Raw genomic sequence first — 20,942 nt, 5'->3', positions numbered from 1 at the left:
CTAACAACAGCAGCTATAGGCTTCTGCCTGGGTTGCCAGCACATGACTACAAAGTCTTGGAGCTGCTGAGCAACAGTGCAGGGACTGGGTTGTATGGGCTAACCTGAGCACTGGATCCTGCAAAAGTGGTAGCAGCTTTCTGCAGTTCAGAATTTCTGGAAACACCACATTTTCCTTCTTGCTTTTCCAGTTTTAATAAGAATTTGGTAACCAAATTTCCTATATGAAATCTCTTCCGTTTTGAAATACCTACAGTGGTGTCTGCTTTCTTCCTTGGAAATGGATGAATCCAGCCATGGCCAGGCCTGCTGCCCTGACACCTTGTAATGGAAGAGCAAGAAATAAAACCTACAAATCACTAGGTTGGTGACTGGTTCCATAATAAATCTCTTTAGACCAGGATTCTTGGATCACAATACAACAGGAGCCACATTTTAAAAATGTTCTAGTAGCCACATTTTTAAAAAGTAAAAAGAAACTGGTAAACTTAATTTTAATAAAACATTATTTAACCAAATAAATCCAAAACATTATCACTACAACATGTAATCAACATAATGTAATGATTAATGGCCTACTTGACATTGTTTTTTATGTGAAATCTGATGTGTATTTTACACTGGCAGCACAACTGCATCAAATGAGCCAGATCTAGGTCTGAACAGTCACATGTGGTAAGGCTCCTGTAGAACATGGCTTTAAGTCCTCAGGGCTGACATGGCATCCTCACCTTCCACCCACTTTAAAACAGCCTGCAAGGCAGTGTGTGACCTATGGTTTTAACTCTGATGAAGAGGATTCCTCATGGCATGGGTTGCTGAGAACCCTGAATCACAAGGTATAAAGCAGGGACCTGAAGGACTGTGCCCACTGCAGCAACCCCCTGCTGGATTTAATGCTCTCCTGTTGCCACCCTGAAATTTTTAGACTTTTTACAGGGTCTTGCTCTGTCATCCAGGCTGGAGTGCAGTGACATGATGTCTTATGCCTCATCTGGCTGAGACTCACTAGAGAAGGTCACTAGTTAGAACTAGAGAAGGGGCTGGGCACAGTGGCTCAGGCCAACACTTTGGGAGGCCGAGGCAGGAGGATTGCTTGAGCCCAGGAGTTTGAGACCAGGCTGGGCAACACAGACATTTTCTCTATAAAATAAAAATTTAAAAAATTATCTGGGCATGGTGGCACGTCCCTGTAGTCTCAGTTATTCAGGAGGCTGAGGTGGTAGGATCGTTGAAGTCCAGGAGTTCAAGGCTGCAATGAGCTAGAATTGAACCGAGTGAGACCCTGTTTCTAAAAAAAATTAATAATAAAAAAAGAACTAGAAAAGGTTTACTGCAGCCTTAACTCCTGGGCTCAAACAATCCTTCCCAGTAGCTGAGACTACAGACATGAGCCACCATGCCAGGCTATTTTTTTTTTTTTTCTAGAGACAGGGTCTCACTATGTTGCCCAGGCTGGTCTTGAACTCCTGGACTCAAGCCATCCTTCTGCCTCAAGCCAGTCTCCCAAGTGGCTGGAATTACAGGTGCATTGCACTGACCCCAGCTTCTTCAAGATAGACGGAGTCTCCCTCTGTCACCAGACTGGAGTTCAGTGGTGCGATCTCAGCTCACTGCAACCTCTGCCTCCTGGGTTCAAGTGATTCTCCCGCCTCAGCCTCTGGAGTAGCTGGGACTACAGGCGCATGCTACCACACCCAGCTAATTTTCGTATTTTTAATAGAGACAGTGTTTCATCATGTTGGCCAGGATGGTCTCAATCTCTTGACCTTGTGATCCATCCACCTCGGCCTCCCAAAGTGCTGGGATTACAGGTGTGAGCCACTGCACCCAGCCAAAATTCTTTAAACAGAGAACTCCACATCATCATTTTTCACTGAGTCTCTCAATTTACATAGCTGACTTGGCCTCTTGGGCTGATGTTGTAGTTTTCCTTCTTTCTAAAAATTGCCGTTTTGCCTTTTTATTCTACTTTCTGGAAGGCTTCACTAAATTTCTATTCTAACTCTTCTCTTGAAACTTTCATTGTTGCTATCATATTTTTTAATTTCTAAGAGGATTTTTCCACCTTCTGAATGTTCCTTTTCTTGTGGCATCCTTTTTTCATGTGTGCAATATTTTTTATTCATTCTTCTGAGAATGTTAATGATAGTTTCTTGAAGTTTCCTTTTGCTTCTATTTTGAGGTTTTTTTTTTCCTGCTTTGTTTGGGCTTCATATTTTATCTTAGAGATAAAAGCAGATGCATTTGGTTTGGAAAGACAAAGGATTTTTCCCTGTTGAAGTAACGTAGAATGAAAAAATAAGGTGATACAAACATTTTAAGGGCAAAAGAGGCAACATTGAGGAAACTCACATGAGGCCAACTTCAACTCTGGAAAGTAGAAGTTGTTTCTCAAATTGTGAGATACTGTAAGGGCAAGAGCTAAAAATTAGAAGGAAACATTTGGAATATCTGCAATGAAGGAATCAACAAATGCTGAAAACTGAGTTGCAGTGAGGGCTCATCTGAAGTCCCACAGCCTAAATTTGCAGCTGGTCCAATTGGCATAGTTTGGTGACATTCTCTAGTTAGTCTTGGCCAGCAACTGCAGGGTGCTGGGCAAGTCAAGGTAAGAGGCAAAGAGTAGAGACACAGCTGAGGGGTCCGAGGTGCTGCAGCGCCCTGGCGGGAGGCCAGCCACAGGCTGGGGTAATAAGGGAATAAAAGAAGTCTGAGGGACAGAGGGCAACGCTGGTGAGGATCAGTGTCCTGGGAATTTTTCAGGCAGTGTGGAGTGTGCTTTCAGTCCTGAAGGAATGCATGAGCTGGTGGAGGCCATGACAGCATAGGAATGTAAAACAGTTCCACAGTTGGAATCAAGAGGCATGCATTCACATCCTGTCTTGGTGGGACCTGGTAAAGTCAGGTAGTCGGGCTGGGAATCAAAGAGATTGGATTTTTTATGTCCCATGTCTCCCTAGCTTCAAATTCACTCCCTCTAGAATAGATTGCAAAAAGGGGAATTTCCGTTACAGCATATAGCATTCGTCCTATGAAGAAACCCCCTCGCTCAGTGACTTACACGAAAAACTGGGGTATAAAACACCCATAACATCTGGCCTGCTGCAGAGCTGGCTTCAGGAACAATTGTGGACCATTACGTCACTCTCTCCGGTCTGCAGGCATTGGCGGGTACATGCGGATCATAACCACCAGATGGCGTTGTTGGCCTAAGCTCGAGCACAGTCCACAGCCTGGAGGTCCTGGGAAAGCCTGACCTGAATCTAAAACTTCTCTAAACTCCCTGATTTGACTCAAAAGCAAAACAGTAGAAAAATGCTGCACATCCCAGCGAGGTCAGAGCATAGCATCTGCGTGGCCGGTAGGCAAGTCATCGGTGGTTATTTAAAGTTCGAGTTTAAGAAAATGACTTCACAATGCAGAGAACTGGGGAGCCGGCGCTGGTCCCTCAGTCCCCGACATGGAACTCTCCTGCACCCGCAGCGGAGTGGCTGGCAGCGCCGCATGGGGGTGGCGAGCTCAGGGTCTCACGCAGCGTCTGTCTGTGCGGTGCCCAGATGGCAGGGGCTGTAGAGGCCTCTAGAAACCTGCGGCTCGGTTGCATTTCTCCAACCTGCCATCCGCCCTCGCCACCCCAGCTCCAGGCTGCCGCACTTGCTGGCTCTGGCCACCGCCAAAGCCCTAGGGACGGTGCGCTCTGGCTGCGCGGTGGCGGCGGGAGCTGGGGGCAAGGGACTAGGTCCTAGGGGGCGAGACTTATTTAGTCTCCCAGGGCCGGCCTCTCTGCATACTCTAGGGGCCCCGGGAGCTCAGCGTGTGCTTCCCACGGGTGTTTTCGAGAATAACATGGCTTTGAGCCAGGCCAAGCCCCTCGCGGCTGGGCGGTGCGTGAGTTCCCAGGTGCGCGCTTCAGGATTGGAGGCGCCGGCCGGAGCAGGGCCTGCTGGATTCCAAGAGAACGTGCTAAGCACAAAGGCCTGAGCCCGAGTGCCGGAGACTCCATCTCGGTGGCCTCCAGTCTCGTGGCCCACTTCCCACATGCGCCCGGCTCAGGCGCGCGGTTCTCCCGGCTGGCGGGTGCACGGCCTCCCCTCTGCGGCTGCGGCTGCGGTTGCGGTGGCTTCACTGCGGCTGGTTCCTGCCAGGTCATCTGCTTTGCGCGCATCTGGGCCGCGGACAGGCAGAGGCTGATTAATTTTTCATGGCGATTCACTCGGCTGACCATCCGAAGGCAGCTTCTGGGGCAGGTGCTGTTAAGGACCCGACTGTGCCAGGGGCTGCCCTTCCTCCGGCCGCACTAATTACTGACCTGGGAGGGAGACTCGGGTTTTTCTCCCCAGTGAGCTGTTTTGTGCCTTTTGGCCTCCTTTGATTTCCCAAGCAAAGCTGGGGGCTGGGAATTCCAAGGATGAGGGCCAGGAAAGGCTGAGGGAGGAAGGGCGCCTGTTCAGTTTAATCGCATTTGTGGAAAGGCCGCGCGAGCTCGGTCTGAAGAAGGAGCTTGGGGATGGTCACATCCTTGTCCCAGGAGCTCGCGGGCTCCCAGGGAAATGGGACTCGCAGAGTGGAGGTGAAAGAGTTGATTGACAGTGTGGGAATATTTGTACCAAGGGCCAGTGTAGTGGGGACCCAGTGTAGAGGAGTCGGGGCTCCAAGAACGAGCCAGTGGAGTGAGCGAGGAAAGGTAGTGAAGGAAAATGAAACGAACCGCCGGGCGCGGTGGCTCATGCCTGTAATCCCAACACTTTGGGAGGCTGAGGCGGGTGGATCATTTGAGCTCAGAAGCTGGAGACCAGCCTGGCCAACATGGTGAGACCTCATCTCTACTAAAAATACAAAAAGTAGCCGGGCGTGGTTTTGGAGTTGGGGAGGACACTGGGCTCCCAGGGGAACCTGGTGTGAATGTTCCAGGTATGCTCTTTAAACCACCCACACACAGGTGGGCCATATATCTGAGACTGGTGTTTTCTTAAAGTTTCCCCTTCCCTCCCCCATTACATAAAAATTTGAAAATTTACAGATATATATAGAGAAATCGCTATGCAGAGGAAAACACTGCGAATTTTTTTTGTGTGTGTGTGTGGAGGGCGGGGAGTTCTATCCAGGTATTTTCCATGTGGATAATTTTTACCTAATTGTATGTTAACCATACATATACGGTGTACATAGTGTTGTGTTAAACATTGTGTGTTTAGGCATTTAGAAAATATGATTTTTCATTATAAAAATAGATATTCTCAATTTTTGGAAAAGAAGGAAATATATGAAAACAAAAATTAAATATTACCCAGATTCTAAATACATAAGAATCCTTTTGGTATGTTTCCTTAAACTATTTTTTTCCTGTGGGTGTTTAATTTAGTTGAGACCATATGCTATTTGCTAATTTCTAAACATGGTCAGTATAGAAACATCGTTAGATAGAAGGCTAAATGAGAGAGGTTTCTTCTTTTTTTTTTTTTTTTTTTTTTGAGACAGTCTCACTCTGTCACCCAGGCTGGAGTGCAATGGTGCGATCTGGGCTCACTGCAACCTCTGCCGCTCTGCCTCCCGGGTTCAAGCAATTCTTCTGCCCCTGCGTCCTGAGTAGCTGGGATTATAGGTGCCCACCACCACGCCTGGCTAATTTTTGTATTTTTAGTAGAGACGGGGTTTCACTATGTTTGTCAGGCTGGTCTCGAACTCCTGACCTCGTGATCTGCCCACCTCAGCCTCCCGAGAGAGGTTTCTTAATCTCAATGCTTCCCAGGGCTCCATGACACAATGTCCCCCTCTGCACCACTTCACCCCAACACTTGTGGTGGAAGAGCCAGGGAGGGCTTGGAAGACACACTCTAAAACCATCTTCCAAACCCCTCCTCACAAATAATCCCTGCACCCAGCTGCCCACTGGCCCCTGCCCTCTGGTTGTGGCGAGGGCTTGGGAGCTGTGAGATCCCTTCTCAGCCACCTCTGCAGAACATCCGTGCGGACATTGCTTTGTATGTGATCTCAGTCTTCGTAGTATATTGTTTGAAACATTAATTTAATGAATGTCCAATTAATTTAATTTAATTTTCACAAAGGAACAAAGATAGGGCCCACATTGGAGTTATCCTCTGAATCATCAAGTGCAAAAAGAATATGGCTGGCCGGGCTCGGTGGCTCATGCCTGTAATCCTAGCACTTTGGGAGGATCACCTGAGGTCAGGAGTTCGAGACCAGCCTGGCCAACATGGTGAAACCCCGTCTCTACTAAAAATACAAAATTAGCTGATGTGGTGGTGCATGCCTGTAATCCCAGCTACTTGGGAGGCTGAGGCAGGAGAATTGCTTGAACCTGAAAGGCACAGGTTGCTATGAGCCGAGATGGCGCCGTTGCACTCCAGCCTGGGCAACAAGAGCAAAACTCTATCTCCAGGGGGAAAAAAAAAAAGAATATGGAACCACATCTACAGAATTTTGAGGATAAAGTGTTTGTGAACCAAACATTTTTGTTCTATGTCAAATTATCTTTCACATTTAAAGCGAAGAGAAAACATGTTCATTATATAAGAAAAATGCCACCTAGTACATTTTTTGAAAAAAAAAACCAAAACAAAAACAAAACCTCAGAAAACTTAAAGGGGATTTCCATTTCTGGCTGTAAAGGAGTATTTTGTATCAGAATAACCCTCCTGCTGAAGAACTGTGAAAACCAAACTAAATAAAATGTAATATAGTAGTCTGAGAACATCAAAGAGCAACCAAGGTTACTGGAATCCAAGGGCCAAGATGTTAGAAAGGAGAGAAGTGCACTGAAGTCAGTTCTTTCTTTGCAGCTGTTTTTGTCCCCCGGGAGCATTTGCTGATTCAGGTCCTGTCATGGGGTGTGAAACCCAAACAGAAAGTGGCAGCTCATAGCTTGCCACCGTCAAAAAAATTGGAATTCAGGATACAAAGTTGTCAGGACTTGATGGGCCACGAACACAGAGAAAAGGGAACCAGGGAAAATTGTGTCTTCGTGCAATTTCTCTTCAAACCATTTCCTGATGTCTAAGCTGTGCGTGTGAACAATGCAATGCCCAGAAACCAAACAGAAGCAGCTGCTAAGAAGCTGGAGAGCTAAGCCAAGATGCTGGCACGCTGGTGGTGCTGGGTGGACGTAACTGTCAGTTCAGGCACAAAGGAGCAGGCGCCCTGTAAGTACCTCAGGTTGTCAGCTGAGACCCAGGAGACCAAGCGGCAAGAGTAAGGGCCAGCAGGTGAGCGGCCTTCAGACAAGAGCAACACAGGCTCTGATGGGCTCGGTTTCTGCTGGGACGTGTGCTGACGGCCTGCATGCACTCTGTCTTCTGCCACAAGCAAAGAAGGCCTTTCTGTAGGAAGGGAACATATTCCTTGCCACACCATGTTTTGTACTCAATCCATAGTTACTAGGCAAGAACAGGGAAGGAGGCACCAGCTGGCAAGGTGCAGCGCAGGGGAGGTGCTGTTGCATCAAGGAAGTAACTGTGCTCCCTGAGGAATTTATGGGGTGCTCCTCTGTGGGCCAGATGTGGTCCATGTGGGAGGGAAAGTCAGCCTGAAGGCACTTTAAGACCTTGTCCAGTGGCCAGGATGGAGGAGGTAATGGACTCCTACTAAGAGTCTGCAAGAAGAACTGTAGGCAGGCTGAGGGGAAGCAGCTGGTTCCATTGGGAGAAAGACCATCATCCACTTTGGAAGACAATGGGCAGTTCTTACAAAACCAAACATACTCTTACCATAGGATCCATCATTCACACTCCTTGACATTTACCCAAAGGAGGTGAAAACTCATGTCCATAGAGAAAATGGCACACAGATGTGTACAGCAGTTTTACTCATAATTGCCAAAGCTTGGAAGCAATCAAGATGTCCTGCAGGGAGTGAATGGATGAAAAAGCTGTGGTACGCCCATACAATGGAATATTACTCAGCTCTGAAGAAGAAATGAGCTATCAAGTAATGAAAACATATGGAAGAAGCTTAAATGCGTATTACCAAGTGAAAGAGACAAATCTGAAAAGGCTTCTTCATGCACACTGTATGATTCCAATTGTATGACATTCTGGAAAAGGCAAAACTAGGAAGACAGTAAAAAGATCAGTGGTGCCAGGGATTAGAGGGGAGGGAGGGATAAATGGGTGGAGCACAGAGTATTTGAGGGAACTGAAACCACTCTGTATGATACTATAATGATGGACACATCTCATTATACATTCATCAAAATTTATAGAATGTATAACAGCAAGAGTGAGGTCTAATGTAAACTGTGGGCTTTGAGTGATGATGTGTAGGCTCATCAGTTGTAACAAATGTACCACACTGGAGGGGATGTTGATATGGGGGGCTGTAAATGTGTGGGGCTGTGCATGTGGCGGTCACCTCCTTGGCTACCTGAATTAAGAGTTATGCCTGTACCTTCTTCTCAATTTTGCTGCAAGCCTAAAACTGCACTAAAAAAAAATTTCTGATTAAAAACAAAAAAAAAGCATCACCCATGTCTCATGCATTGCAATTGGAAACATCCAATAGGAGAATCTTTGAAGTACCCACAAGGTGTCTATGAGAGAAAGAAGCAGCCAGCCATACTTGTCACAAAGATGGCCCTGCTGTAGTGTGGCTCCTTTTCCCTAATCCCCTCTCTCCTGGTCCTGATTCTGGAGGAGTCAAAGACTACAATTGGCAAGCTATGGTGGGAAGGGAATGCTGGGAAGACGGGAAAGAGGGAAGAGGGGTAATACCCATAGTTCTCTTTGCAGGTGGCAGGAGGAGAGAAGATTTAAGATTCAATGAAAGGGCTTTGGCTACTGCCAGGGACTGGATATATTAGTTTCTGAACTGTGACTGTGTTAGCAACTTAAAGTGACAGCAGAACCTGAGAGTGAGCTGAAATGTCATGACAAGTGTTCAGCTGAGGACCTCCAGGCACCTTGCAGAAACAAACATAAATCATCTCTGGAGGAAAGCATTTCTCTGCAAGCCCCTCCGAATTCCCATGGTTTAACTCCAACCTCATATGAACTCAAAAGTTACCAGCACCCAAGAAAGCAAGAACTCTAATAACTAAGGAACACATCGTCTTCTCAAGAGTACATGCAGCATTTGCAAAAATTGACATGCAGAAGTCCTTAAAGCAAGTCTGGAAAAACTTCAAAGAATTACGATCAGAGACACATAACATAGAATTATAATGGGAATGCTAATTACCAAAACAGAGGGTAAAGTGAAAGAGGTAATTTGAGGAAAATCAAAGTGAATATATGGGAAAAGAAGGATTAAGAATTAGTGAACTACAGAGCCAACTTAAGTTAGGGGAAAAAAGAAAACAGAATACACTCAAGAAAGCAGCAGGAATGAAAAAATAAAAACAAAGAAAAGTAGAGAAATAAATGAAATAGTAAGCTAAAATACACCAGAGAGATTTGACAATGTCAGAAGTTGTGTTTTGAAAAACACTAACAATACAGATAAAACTCCAATGACTTTACTCTATGGAAATGAGAGATGGCACAAGTAAACAATTAGGAATAAAAAAAGGGATATACTCATGAGTACAGAAGACATGATGAAAGAAAATTATATAAAAAGTTACATGCCAGTAATTAGAATGTTTAGATAAAAGGACAAATTTCTAGAAACATCTAACTAGCCAAAACTAGTTCAAGGAAAAAATAGCATAAACAATCCTATAATGATTAATTAAGGGTAAAATTAGTAGTTTAAAATGTTCTCATAAAGAAACCCAGGCCTGGGCAACATGGCAAAACCCCATCTCTACAAAAACACAAAAATTAGTTGGGTGTGGTGGCACGTGCCTGTGGTTTCAGCTACTTGGGAGGCTGAGGCTGGAGGGATCATTTGAGCCCAGGTGATCAAAGTTACTCATTCAATTATAATCACACCACTGCACTCCAGCCTGGGTGACAAAGTGAGACCCTGTCAAAAGAAAAGAAACCCAGGCCCAGATCCTCGATAGGTGAGTTTTACCAATCTTTCAAGGAAGAGATAATTATACTACTACAGAAGATCTTCCTGAGAGTTAGAAAAAGAGGGAATTTATTTTCTAAGGCTACTATCATCTTGATTCCAAAACAAGACAAAAATAATATGAACTTACTTATGAACATTGTCACAATATCTTAAATCAAATATTGGTAAATTAAATCCAGCAATGTATGAAAAACATGGTCACATTGGGTTATATTGGGATAAAAATTAGCTTAACAATAGAAAATTATTGTATTGAATTTGTCAATCACCACATTAGAGGAGAAAAGCATTAAGACGATGTCAACAGATGCACACAAAGCACTCGATAATGTTCAACATCTATTCATAATTACCATTACTACCAATGTAATTTGTAAATTCAATGCAAGCTACGGTAGGAATAAATGCAGATTTATAAGCAATGCTAATTCTAAAATGTATGCAGAAAAGCAAATATCCAACAATAACTGAGAAATTCCTGCAGAAGAAAAGGTGCAAGTGGGGATCCTGCCTTATCAGAAATCAAGGTTTAGTATAAAACTCTAATAATTATTATAATCCAATATTGGCTCAGATCTACAGAAATATAGACCAATGGAACAGAAATGAGAACCAGAAACAGACTCCATTCATAGAAATATGATTTGCCCAGTGAAGAAAGAATGGGCTGTCCAATAAATGATGTGGAGGTAATTGGCTATTTATGAGGAAAAAAGGAAACTGGATTCCTTCATCACACAATCAATTCCACACGGATTACAGACCTTCACAAAAAAATTAGGAGAATGTCCTTATGTTCTTGCAATAGAAAGGATTTCTTAAACAAGGCATGAAATAAAAGGCATAACAAGAGGGTGATATATTTAATCACTGAGAAACAGGGCCAGGTCATGCACAGCCCCCGTAGGCTCAAGATAGGGACTTGGTGGTCATGCTTGGAAAGGCAGTGGAGGGTTTTGAGCAAGAGTGTTATGTGTTTTACACTTTTAAGAACCACTTTGGCTTTGTGAATAATAGACTGTAGAAGGCAGGAATTTGGACGACTGAAAGTAGCTAGCAAGAAGTCTCTTACAGCAGCCTAGTCATGAGCTCATGGAGCTTGGATAAGGTGGTTATGGTGGAGACAGACGCAATGGAATCAGTATATATTTTGTAAGAGGAACTCGTAGAGTAGGCATAGATTTTAACTGAATGAGCTAAATCAAAGATAAGTCAGAAGATTTTTGGCCTGAGCAACTAGGCAGCTGTGATGCTATTTACTGAAATGGAGATTCCAAGGAAGGAACTATTTAAGGGGCCGCAGAGAAAGGATCCAGGAATTGTGTCTTGCCTTTTAGCCAACTAGTCAGCTTGGTAAAGAAGGCATTTAGGTGCACAAGTACAGAGCTGAGGTGAGGAGTAGAGATACATAAATTTGGAGAGTCATCAGTATATAGATGGTATTTATAGACATAAATTAGGTAATTTGGGACCCTGCCACAAAGGATCTATGTGTCAAACAAAAGCATTTACTCAACCTGGAATATTTATGTGCTCAAAAAATATTTGATGATTAAAAGTTTTTGGGACTACTTGTATTAGATAGAGATGTTACTTTCTTACAACTTAATAAACAAACAAAATTAACAATTTGTCTAGTGGTTCTTATTAATGAATATTAAACTCTTATCATTTGCATTTAGTAATAGAAAACACATTAGACAGAGTTGGGAGAATAGGGTTTTTGTGCTTGCTCTGCTGCTTCTAAGTTATAAGATCTTGAGTAAGTCATTAATCCCTTTTTCTTACAGATTTCTCAAAGGTGTTGGACCAAATGCCTTCTAAGATTCTATGATTACAACGGAAGATGCATTATAAAAAACATTCTTTGTAGCAACATTAGCATTTCCGTTTCAAGGAACTGGCTTTGTTAAAAAAAATAACATAACAAATCACATGGGGTTAGCAGGAGAAAAGGAAATAGAAGAGCTAAATGTTCTGCACTGCAGTCAGCAGGATTTAGGAATTGAGAGGAGAGAGAGAAGAAAGAGAGGGAACTTAGCAAGATGCTGAGGGGGCAGAAGCTTCACTAGGGTTGGTGTGACCAGCAATCCCATGGCAGGGAGGCAAGCCAAAGTGGTTTTGGAACCAGGTTATACTATCCTCATCTGTTGTTTGCATTGCTATGATGTAAATTTCTTTGATCTTCTCCAACCTCCTGTATAAAGTCTGCCAAGTGGAGTATTGGTGTGAACATGGGCTTTACTTATTGCTTGTTTTCTGAATTTTGTTTGTTTGGGAAGAAAAGACATTTCCATATCTGGATTGATTTGGTACAGAACAGAAGCAGCCTGTAGAGGACTATGCTAGGATCCACACTGACATCCAGTTCAGTAGAAATAGAGGCTTGTAGTCAGGGGTAACCATAAGAATGTGAAGCTCCTCTGGGAAGCCCCATCCATCATTGATTGGCAGGGTGCCAGACTGTCTGCAAATCTTGGTCCTGGCATTTAATCCAAGGAAGTTAAAAGATCAGGGTGACCCTCAGCTCTCACTGGCTCTTATTGGCTCTCTATGCACAAAACTTGTAGATTCTGAGCAATTCTGAGTATTCCACCAGTTCTTCATATAATACTTATGTTGCTATGACAGACTTCTTTGCATTATTTGAGGCAATTCCTTCTATGTATTTTTCTACTTCTGATTGGTATTTATATAAAGAGACTCTTAAAACCATTTTTATCTAGTCATTTATATTTTAATCTAGCTTTTAATAGGAATTTGTGAAGAAACAGAACATGAGTTTAAAACAAGCTTGTATTCACAAGTGAGTCACATGCTAAAACAAGATTTCTTTCTTTCTTTCTTTCTTTCTTCTCCTTCCTTCCTTCTTCCCCACTTCCCCCCTCCCCCCTTACCCCCTTCCCTCCTTCCCCTCTTCTCCTCTTCCCCTCTTTCTCTTTCTCTTTCTTTCTTTCTTGGAGGGTCTCACTCTGTCACCAAGGCTGGACTACAGTGGCGTGATCATGGCTCACTGCAGCCTCCACCTTCTGGACTCAAGCTATCCTCCTACCTCAACCTCCTGAACAGCTGTGCATCACCACACCTGGCTAGTTTTTTTTTTTTTTTTTTTTTTTTGTATTTTTTGTAGAGATGGATTTTCCCCATGTTGCCCAGGCTAGTCTCCAGCTCCTGGGCAAGTGATCCTCCTGCTTCAGCCTTCCAAAGTGCTGGGATTATAGTCATGAGCAACCACACCCAGTACAACAGGATATTTTCTAATGCAGAAGAAGGAAGAATTGTATTTATCTTTTTCTTATGCAAGAATTTTTTATCTCTACAGGATGACAAGGAACTATTCAGCATGAAGAGGAAAAAAGACAGAAACTAGAATTCATTGGAAAAAGTGTTACGGGTTAACCTAAGTTTTAAAATTTCCTCTTAGCAATTAGATCTATTGTCCTATTTTCCCCTAGTTATTCTAAAATAAAAATTTGAAAACTCATGAGTAATGTTTTTAATTATTTTATTTTTTGAATGTTAAAACAAAATTTATGTATAAAAAATGTAGTGCGGTCTGGGTGTGGTGGCTTACACCTGTAATCCCATCACTTTGGGAGGCTGAGGTGGGTGGATCATGAGGTCAGGAGTTCGAGACCAGTCCGGTCAACATGGTGAAACCCCATTTCTACTAAAAATACAAAAAAATGGCCAAGCGTAGTGGCTCACGCCTGTAATCCCAGCACTTTGGGAGGCCAAGGGGGTTGGATTACAAGGTCAGGAGTTCGAGACCAGCCTGGCCAGGATGGTGAAACCCTGTCTCTACTAAAAATACAAAAGTTAGCTGGGTGTGGTAGCACATGCCTGTAATCCCAGCTACTCCGGAGGTTGAGGTAGGAGAATTGCTTGAACCCGGGAAGCGGAGGTTGCAGTGAGCCGAGATCACGCCACTGTACTCTAGCCTGGGTGACAGAGCAAGACTCTGTCTCAAAAAAAAAAAAAAAAAAAAAAAAAAATTAGCCAGGCATGGTGGAGTGCCCCTGTAATCCCAGCTACTCCGGAGGCTGAGGCAGGAGAATCCCTTGAACCCGGGAGGCGGAGTTTGCACCATTGCACTCCAGTTTAGGCAACAAGAGCAAAACTCCATCTCAAAAAAAAAAAAAATGGTAGTGTGATAACTTCATGCTGAGACATTCAGCAGCCAATACAGTTGAAGGATACAGAGCAGCTCCAGATTGATACATTGGCAAAATCAGGAAGAGCAAATGCACCACCCAGATCTAAATGTCTGCAGACCATTTCGTACATACTCCTTTGGAAACATCACTCTGAAAAGATCTTGTCAGCTAAGGAAGAGAACGAGTATGTATATAATCATAAACACACACTGATCATGACTTTATTTAAAAATTAAACAATATGGTGGCAACATTGATATGTAAATTTCTAAAACGTTGCATCTTAGGTTTAGTTGGCAAAGACCACATTTAGAAATAAGGATGAGCTTAGTCTTCCAGGTTGAAATCAGATACACTAAACTGTACAAAAATAATAGTTTCCTGTTGTTTGAAATTACCAGTTTAAGATTGTAAAAATGCATAGATCTTTAATAAAAGAATTGGCTGTGCAAGAGTTCTCCCCTTTCAGAGTACTCCTTTTTATTTCAAATGCTAGTTATTTGTTATGCTGTAGGATTTAACTATTACAACAAGAAAAGGCAACTATTTAGGGAAGAGGCAGATACAGGAGAAAGGAATGTATATAAGTCTTTTTTTTAAGGTACAATAAGCTTAATAGTGGTTTAGGAAGACAAGATAAAAATTATTTAAAGATAGCTTGGTTCTCACTGAATGAAAACAGTAGACTAAATACTGAGTTCTTTTCTGTGAATCTAGTAATCAATGCCTTGGTTGCCATATTGATAATCTCTAGGGCAGTCACCTTGGTACTCGCCATATTAATCATCTGGGTATTCTGTGTGATAATCACTATCACTGATTTTCAAACCATTTGTTTCTGTTGTGAATGATAGGTTCTGTCAGAGCAGCACAGTATTTGCAACCATATACTTGCACCCCAAGCCCATGCACACCCATTCTTTTCTGGGAAGCCACTTTGTTGGTACCCATCTGTAGAGAAATCGTCAAGTGGTCTACTGGCTGTAATGTTAGCTTCTGATAGTAGATGGCCCTTCTGGTGCCTGGTGCTAACATCCTTGCCTGGCTGTCTGCTTTGTTAGTGACCATCTGCAGACAAATTGTGGTCTGGTCAAAAGGTTTGTCAGTTTGCATGTTGGGATCATAAAGATGCCTGTAGTCCCGTAAGTTGACATATCTGCCTGGCTGGCACTTCGTTGGTTCCCATCTGCAATCCAATTACAGTTTCAGCAGCTTTTAATTTTCCTTCATCCTAACATCATGTTTGTTTTTCTGCATATTTAACCCTGATGTCCATGGTTGTATCCTTTTGTGCTTGCCAGACCTATTAAGGGCTGCCAGAGTAGCCTGAACCTGGGTCATGTTTCCATCCTAAAAAGATGACTTACTTCAAATATGTCATGTGGCTTCACACCATAAGCCTGAATAGCTTTAATAAAGTTGCCAATATTCTCCACTGAGGCCAGTTTAATGAGGACTCATTGACTTTCTTCATTGGGCCTGCCTACAGCTTGTTGATGAGTTCACAGAGGAGGATGCCCTCCTTTAAGCCCAGCTGACCTCTGCTATCCAGTTGTGAAGATCTTTTGTTTGATAATCCTATTTGGAAGCGATCTTGATCTTGACTTTGGCCAAGAGCCGGTAGGAAGGGCCCTAGTTGAAGTCAGCCATGATGGTTCGGGTGGTGGGAAGAGGCTGCACTGGGGGGTCCTGGTCTCTCGCGCTCGGGTTCCAGGCTCCTGGCCGAAGGAGTGGCCGCCCGGGAATGCTCAGAGCTGGCTCTCCTGGGCGCGGTGCCTGGACGCCTGGGTCCCACGGGGTTTGCAGAGGCTCCAGGGCCTCTCCGGATACTGCTGGCTGTCCGCACGGCGGCTCCCTACAAATTCAACTTTTTATTTTGCCTAAAAACACTGCTTTTTTTTTTTTGCGAGAGATGTAAAAATAAAAATATGCTTCCTAGTTACTTCTATTCTATCTGTTAATCTGTGGAATAAGGGCAGTGGAGAGAAGAGCAAAAACTGGCCAGAGGCTGCAAGCCAGCTCAGAGCTGCTCACGTGGGGCTGTCTGGTTTGCAAGAATTCCACCTCAGGGGCTGGAAGGGCTGGGGGTGAGGTCTTTGGAAAGCTGGAGAAGAGGAGAGGTGCCAGAAGACAGAAGGGCAAATGTTGTCTCAGTTTTCTTTAAAAGAGGGAGAAGGTGGAGTTTGCTAACTTATACCAGTGAGTTCATCACGTTTCTCTTTCGCCTAATTTTTGAAAATTGTATTTCACGCGTTTACCTGCCATTACTTTTTAACCAATCTAATGTGGGTGTTAGCGCAGGGTCTGGGCAGGAGGCCTGTGTTGGACTTTCAGGCCCACTGTGTATTGTCTGTGACGCTGTGAGCAACGTGACACATTTGCACTTCAGTTTCCCTATTTGTAAAATGGGGATAATAATGTCCCCCACATAGGGCTGTTGCAGGGATTCTGGGAATTAGAAGGAACATATCTGGCAGTGACTAGCACGTTGTAAGCACTATACAATTATTCGTGGAGAAAATCCAGAGATTTTTATTGGATATTTAGGTGTTCCCAGTTTTGTTTTTTTCTTTCTATTTTGTTTTTTGGTAAGCATAATGTTCTGATGAACATTTGTTTACAAAACTCCTTGAAAACGTATCCAGTTATTTTCTTAAGATAAATTCTTAGCTATGAAAACATTTGGTAAAAAGGTATGTACAATTTTAAGATTTTTGAATTTTATTTCCAGACTAACAGAAAAGCTTTTCCCACTCTTCCTAGCAGTGAAACTGTAGGCATTTCCACTGGAAAAAATAATTATATGTGTGTGTGTGTGTCCCAATTTGCTGAGATGTGGGGATGTGGAAATAGTATTTCACTGTTGTTTTAATTTGCATTTATTTGATTAGGGCTCTTTACTTGATTAATGGTTCAAGCCATTCTAGTGTAATCCTAGTCCAGCGAGCTAGCCACTCCCATTATTGCAGGCAGCTCTCTCATTTCTCTCACTGGTGAATATAGATCACCAGTCCTCTCAACCGTTCATCATAGGAAATAGTTTTCAGAATAGGTTGCCCTATTCTGAATGTGTTCTAGTTTGTCATTGTCCCTCTTAAAATATGGCTCCAGAATCTAACTTGTGTGGTCAGACCAGCTGTTATGTGTGCAAAGGAATAGGATGGTTCAATTATAATGTGTTTTTCTTTGGAGAATCCATTAGTGTGCAGTTTCCTTTGAGTTTCTATGGAATCTTGCAGTGATTTAGGGTGGATTTAGGCCAGAGTAGTTTTGACTAAAGGACTGTTTTTAAAAATTGTGTTTTAAAAGGCTTTTACTCCTTTAACTATTTAATGCTGTTCTAAGACCACACGGTGGAACAGTGCCATTTGGGCTCTGGATTCTCTACTTCCATTAGAGTAGCACCGGGTTATATTAGCTATGTTAGCAGCCATCTTATGCTTTGCTTCCTGTAAAGTTGATGGTTAATGGAATAGATTCTTTCTATGTAAAATGATTGAGACATATATAAGAGGAACGGAGGTGGCTGGCTCTGATTCTGAGAGATTTAGCTCAGCTAATAAACAACCTTGGAATGAGAGAATGGGAAACTTTTTAGTGTTCCTCTGATTGCTCTTCTGGTGTATCAAAGAGATATTAATACCACTGTTGCTTTAAAGCCTTTAAAAATGCATACACCCCATGGTAATTAATGTCCTCTGCTCATTCATTTTATTTACCTGCAAAACTCAAGGATGAAGGTGGTGGACTTGTGAAATATTTTCAGAGACAATAAATATTGCACATTTATGTGTGAACCACATTTATATGTGACTCATGCATTCCATATGTTTTATTCCATTCATTCTAAGGTATGGAAGCTATTATGACCTTTGATGAGGCTAAATTCGAGTGTTATTGTTGGAGCTGGGTAATGAGATATACAGAATATTAGACCTAGAGGGGGCTGGTGTGAAGGTAGGAATTGTGAGCAGAGTGAAAGCTTTTTACTAAATGAGGCATCTAATTTGATGCTGAGGACTAAGATTGTAAGAGCTGTCTGGCCTTGAAGCAGAAATGGAGCACAAATGGAAGAGACAGATAGCTCTTGCTGAGTCCAGTGGGGTCTGGTATGGAGGGGTGAGATGATGTAAAGGCGTCAGCAGGCAAATTCAACTGGATGGGATTCCCCATTGGTGGTCAACCCGTGTCTACCTCTATGGTTGAAGCTGTTGATTCGCCTGGTGGTTATGTGATTTTATGAGATAATGCCTAACAGGTATGAATCTGAAGTGAGCTAAATCAAAATATCTCTAGGATGGGGGACAAAAGAGGAATAGGCACAGAAATGGAGAATTGTGATCTTAATCGACCAGAGAATCAAACTCACTAAGTGAAGTGTGGTTGGGTTACTCTTACCTACTATACTCAGAGTGATTCTTTAATAATGTGACATAATTTGAAAGCCCTTATCAGTTTTACAGGTAAAAAACCTTAATCCAAATGGGGATTTATAACTGTGTATAAAAATAAACTGATGCAGGAACTAAAAAGAATTATACTTTTAACTTTAGGAGAAGACACAGATTTACTTTTCATTAAATACTACACCAACCAAGTTCTCTGGCTAAAATTTTCACTACACTGATTAACTTTTGCTTTGCAAGTACATTTACTCCCATGTTTCACTGCGTATTTTTCTAATATGCACTGATGTTTTAAACTTTTTGTTATACACAAAATATCTTACTCATAGAACACAATTGTTGTATTCAGCAATTGCAAATGCCATTTTGTTGGTGGAATTCTAAATTTGACACATCAGCTTTCCCTAGTTGCCCATGGAGTTCAAGAAAGTAGAGTGGTTCCTACATCTTTATAGTGGCTTACCTGGATTTTGCAAACTCATAGATTCAAAATGTGCTATTATATGAAATAAGTAAGGGATAGCAGAGGAAACATAAAATGAGTCAAATGTAATTGCCACAGCCCTTGAGACCCCCAGTCTCTTGGGAGAAGCTTCTGGAACACACTGTACCTTTCTATGACATATCTGCTTGGAGATGCATGTCCTGCTGTTGGGTTTTCCAGAAAATTCTTTTAAGAGGAGCTAGCCTCCCTGCTGAACAGGGGCGTTAATTTTTCATGGACTTACACTGTGATGAGGAGCATAAAAAGAATGAGAGAGCTTTAGAAAAATAGTACTAAAACAAAATAAAAGAAGTCCTTCTCCGGTTTACACAGAAAATGGAGACTGTTATTGAAATTTTGCTTGTTAGCAGACACGGAAGTTAAATACAGAGCAATTTAATGCAATTAACTCTTTGATGTAAATTTCCTGGGAAAGGAAGAAAGATTTTGCCAAGTCTAGCCCATTTAGAATCAGACTAGATTCTACTTGGAGGCTGCAGATATCACATTTTCACTCTGACAAGCAATTCTGCTTGGTAAAGAGTGGCTTGACCCAGGGTAGGTGCTTACAATGACCCGAGGTAAGTCACTGGCCATGTGAACCTCTGATTCTCCACCTGTTAAACAAGGGAATCTTTAAAAGCTTTCTCCGATTATAGAGTTATCCAAATCTACATCAAAAAGTTTTATCATATAGAACAGTATTTTTTACGTTAAATCTGGATTTGCTGCTGTTTTCATAGAAACAATACTAATATTCATTTCCTTCTTTCTGCTTCTTGATATTTAATCTTACATAAAAAACTGTGATTTTTTCCCATGTTTCTTAATAGTTACATACCTAAAGTCAGCATGTTGTCCTAAATAACTCTTCAGTCTGTCAAGAACTATTTAATGTCAATTATCTAGAACTTGATCTGCAAATATATAAAAGTCAAAGCCACATTGGTTCTTTTTGCCATCTGGTTTGCCTTTCATTTTTTTGGAGCATGGGAACACCAAGTTGAAGTGATTAGGCTCCTCAGTTCATGATAAGTGATCATCACTGGTCATGGCACTGAGGGCTGTGGTCGGGAGCTTCTAAGGTGGCCCCCAGTGATCCCCACTTCCTGATTCTCATTCCCCCATGTAATACTCTCCCCTTAAGTGTGGGCTGGACCTAGTGACTTGCTTCTAATAAATTGAATACAGCAAACATGAGACTATGGCTTCCAACTTGTACATACTATCTCCTGCTCTGTCACTTGCTCTGAGGAATCAAGCTGCTGTGCTGTGGGCTGCCCTATAAAGAGACTCATGGCAAGGAACCAACAGCCATGAAGAACTCAGGCCCTTAGTCCAACAGCCCACAAGGAACTAAATCCTGCGGCTAATAACCATGTTGGTGAACTTAACAATGGATCCTCAGATTGTCATCTGAACTTTCAGATGAGACTGCAGCCCAACCCTTGACTGGAGTCATCTGAGAGACCATGAGTCAGAAGCATCTAGCTAAGCCATGCCTGGATTCCTAACCCATACAAACTTTGAGATAATAAACATTTATTGTTGTAAAGCTACTACAGGCCAGGTGTGGTGGCACATGCCTGTAATTTAGCACTTTGGGAGGTCAAGGTGGCAGGAACACTTGAAGCCAGGGGTTCAAGATCTGCCTAGGCAACAAGGAGAGACCTCAATTCTACAAAAAATGCTACTACATTTTAGGATAATTCATTATGTGGCAACAACCGGTATAAGTACTCAGATTTTTAGTTAATTATTTTTCTTTTTCATGCCCCAATCCTGCTAACATTCTTGTATCCTACTTAATTATTATCCATGCTGTAATGCTTTTAATACTTTTCCTTAAATATATATGAATGGTTGGAAAATTTGTAATGTTGTCTTGTGTTTATATTCTTTATTTATGTAAATGGAA

At 42.5% G+C, this 20,942-nt stretch overlaps 1 pseudogene; it reads right to left on the bottom strand.

Annotated features, from left to right (window-relative positions):
* Positions 1–14,847: 14,847 nt before the first annotated feature.
* On the bottom strand, positions 14,848–15,784 carry LOC100437876 (calponin-3-like; annotated as a pseudogene).
* Between the last annotated feature and the right edge of the window lie 5,158 nt (positions 15,785–20,942).

The sequence above is a fragment of the Pongo abelii genome, chromosome 5, assembly GCF_028885655.2.
Source record: "Pongo abelii isolate AG06213 chromosome 5, NHGRI_mPonAbe1-v2.0_pri, whole genome shotgun sequence".
In the NCBI taxonomy this organism is placed as follows: Eukaryota; Metazoa; Chordata; class Mammalia; order Primates; family Hominidae; genus Pongo; species Pongo abelii.
The sequence above is the reverse complement of the archived record's forward strand: the minus strand, read 5'-3'. Positions and strand labels throughout refer to the sequence as shown.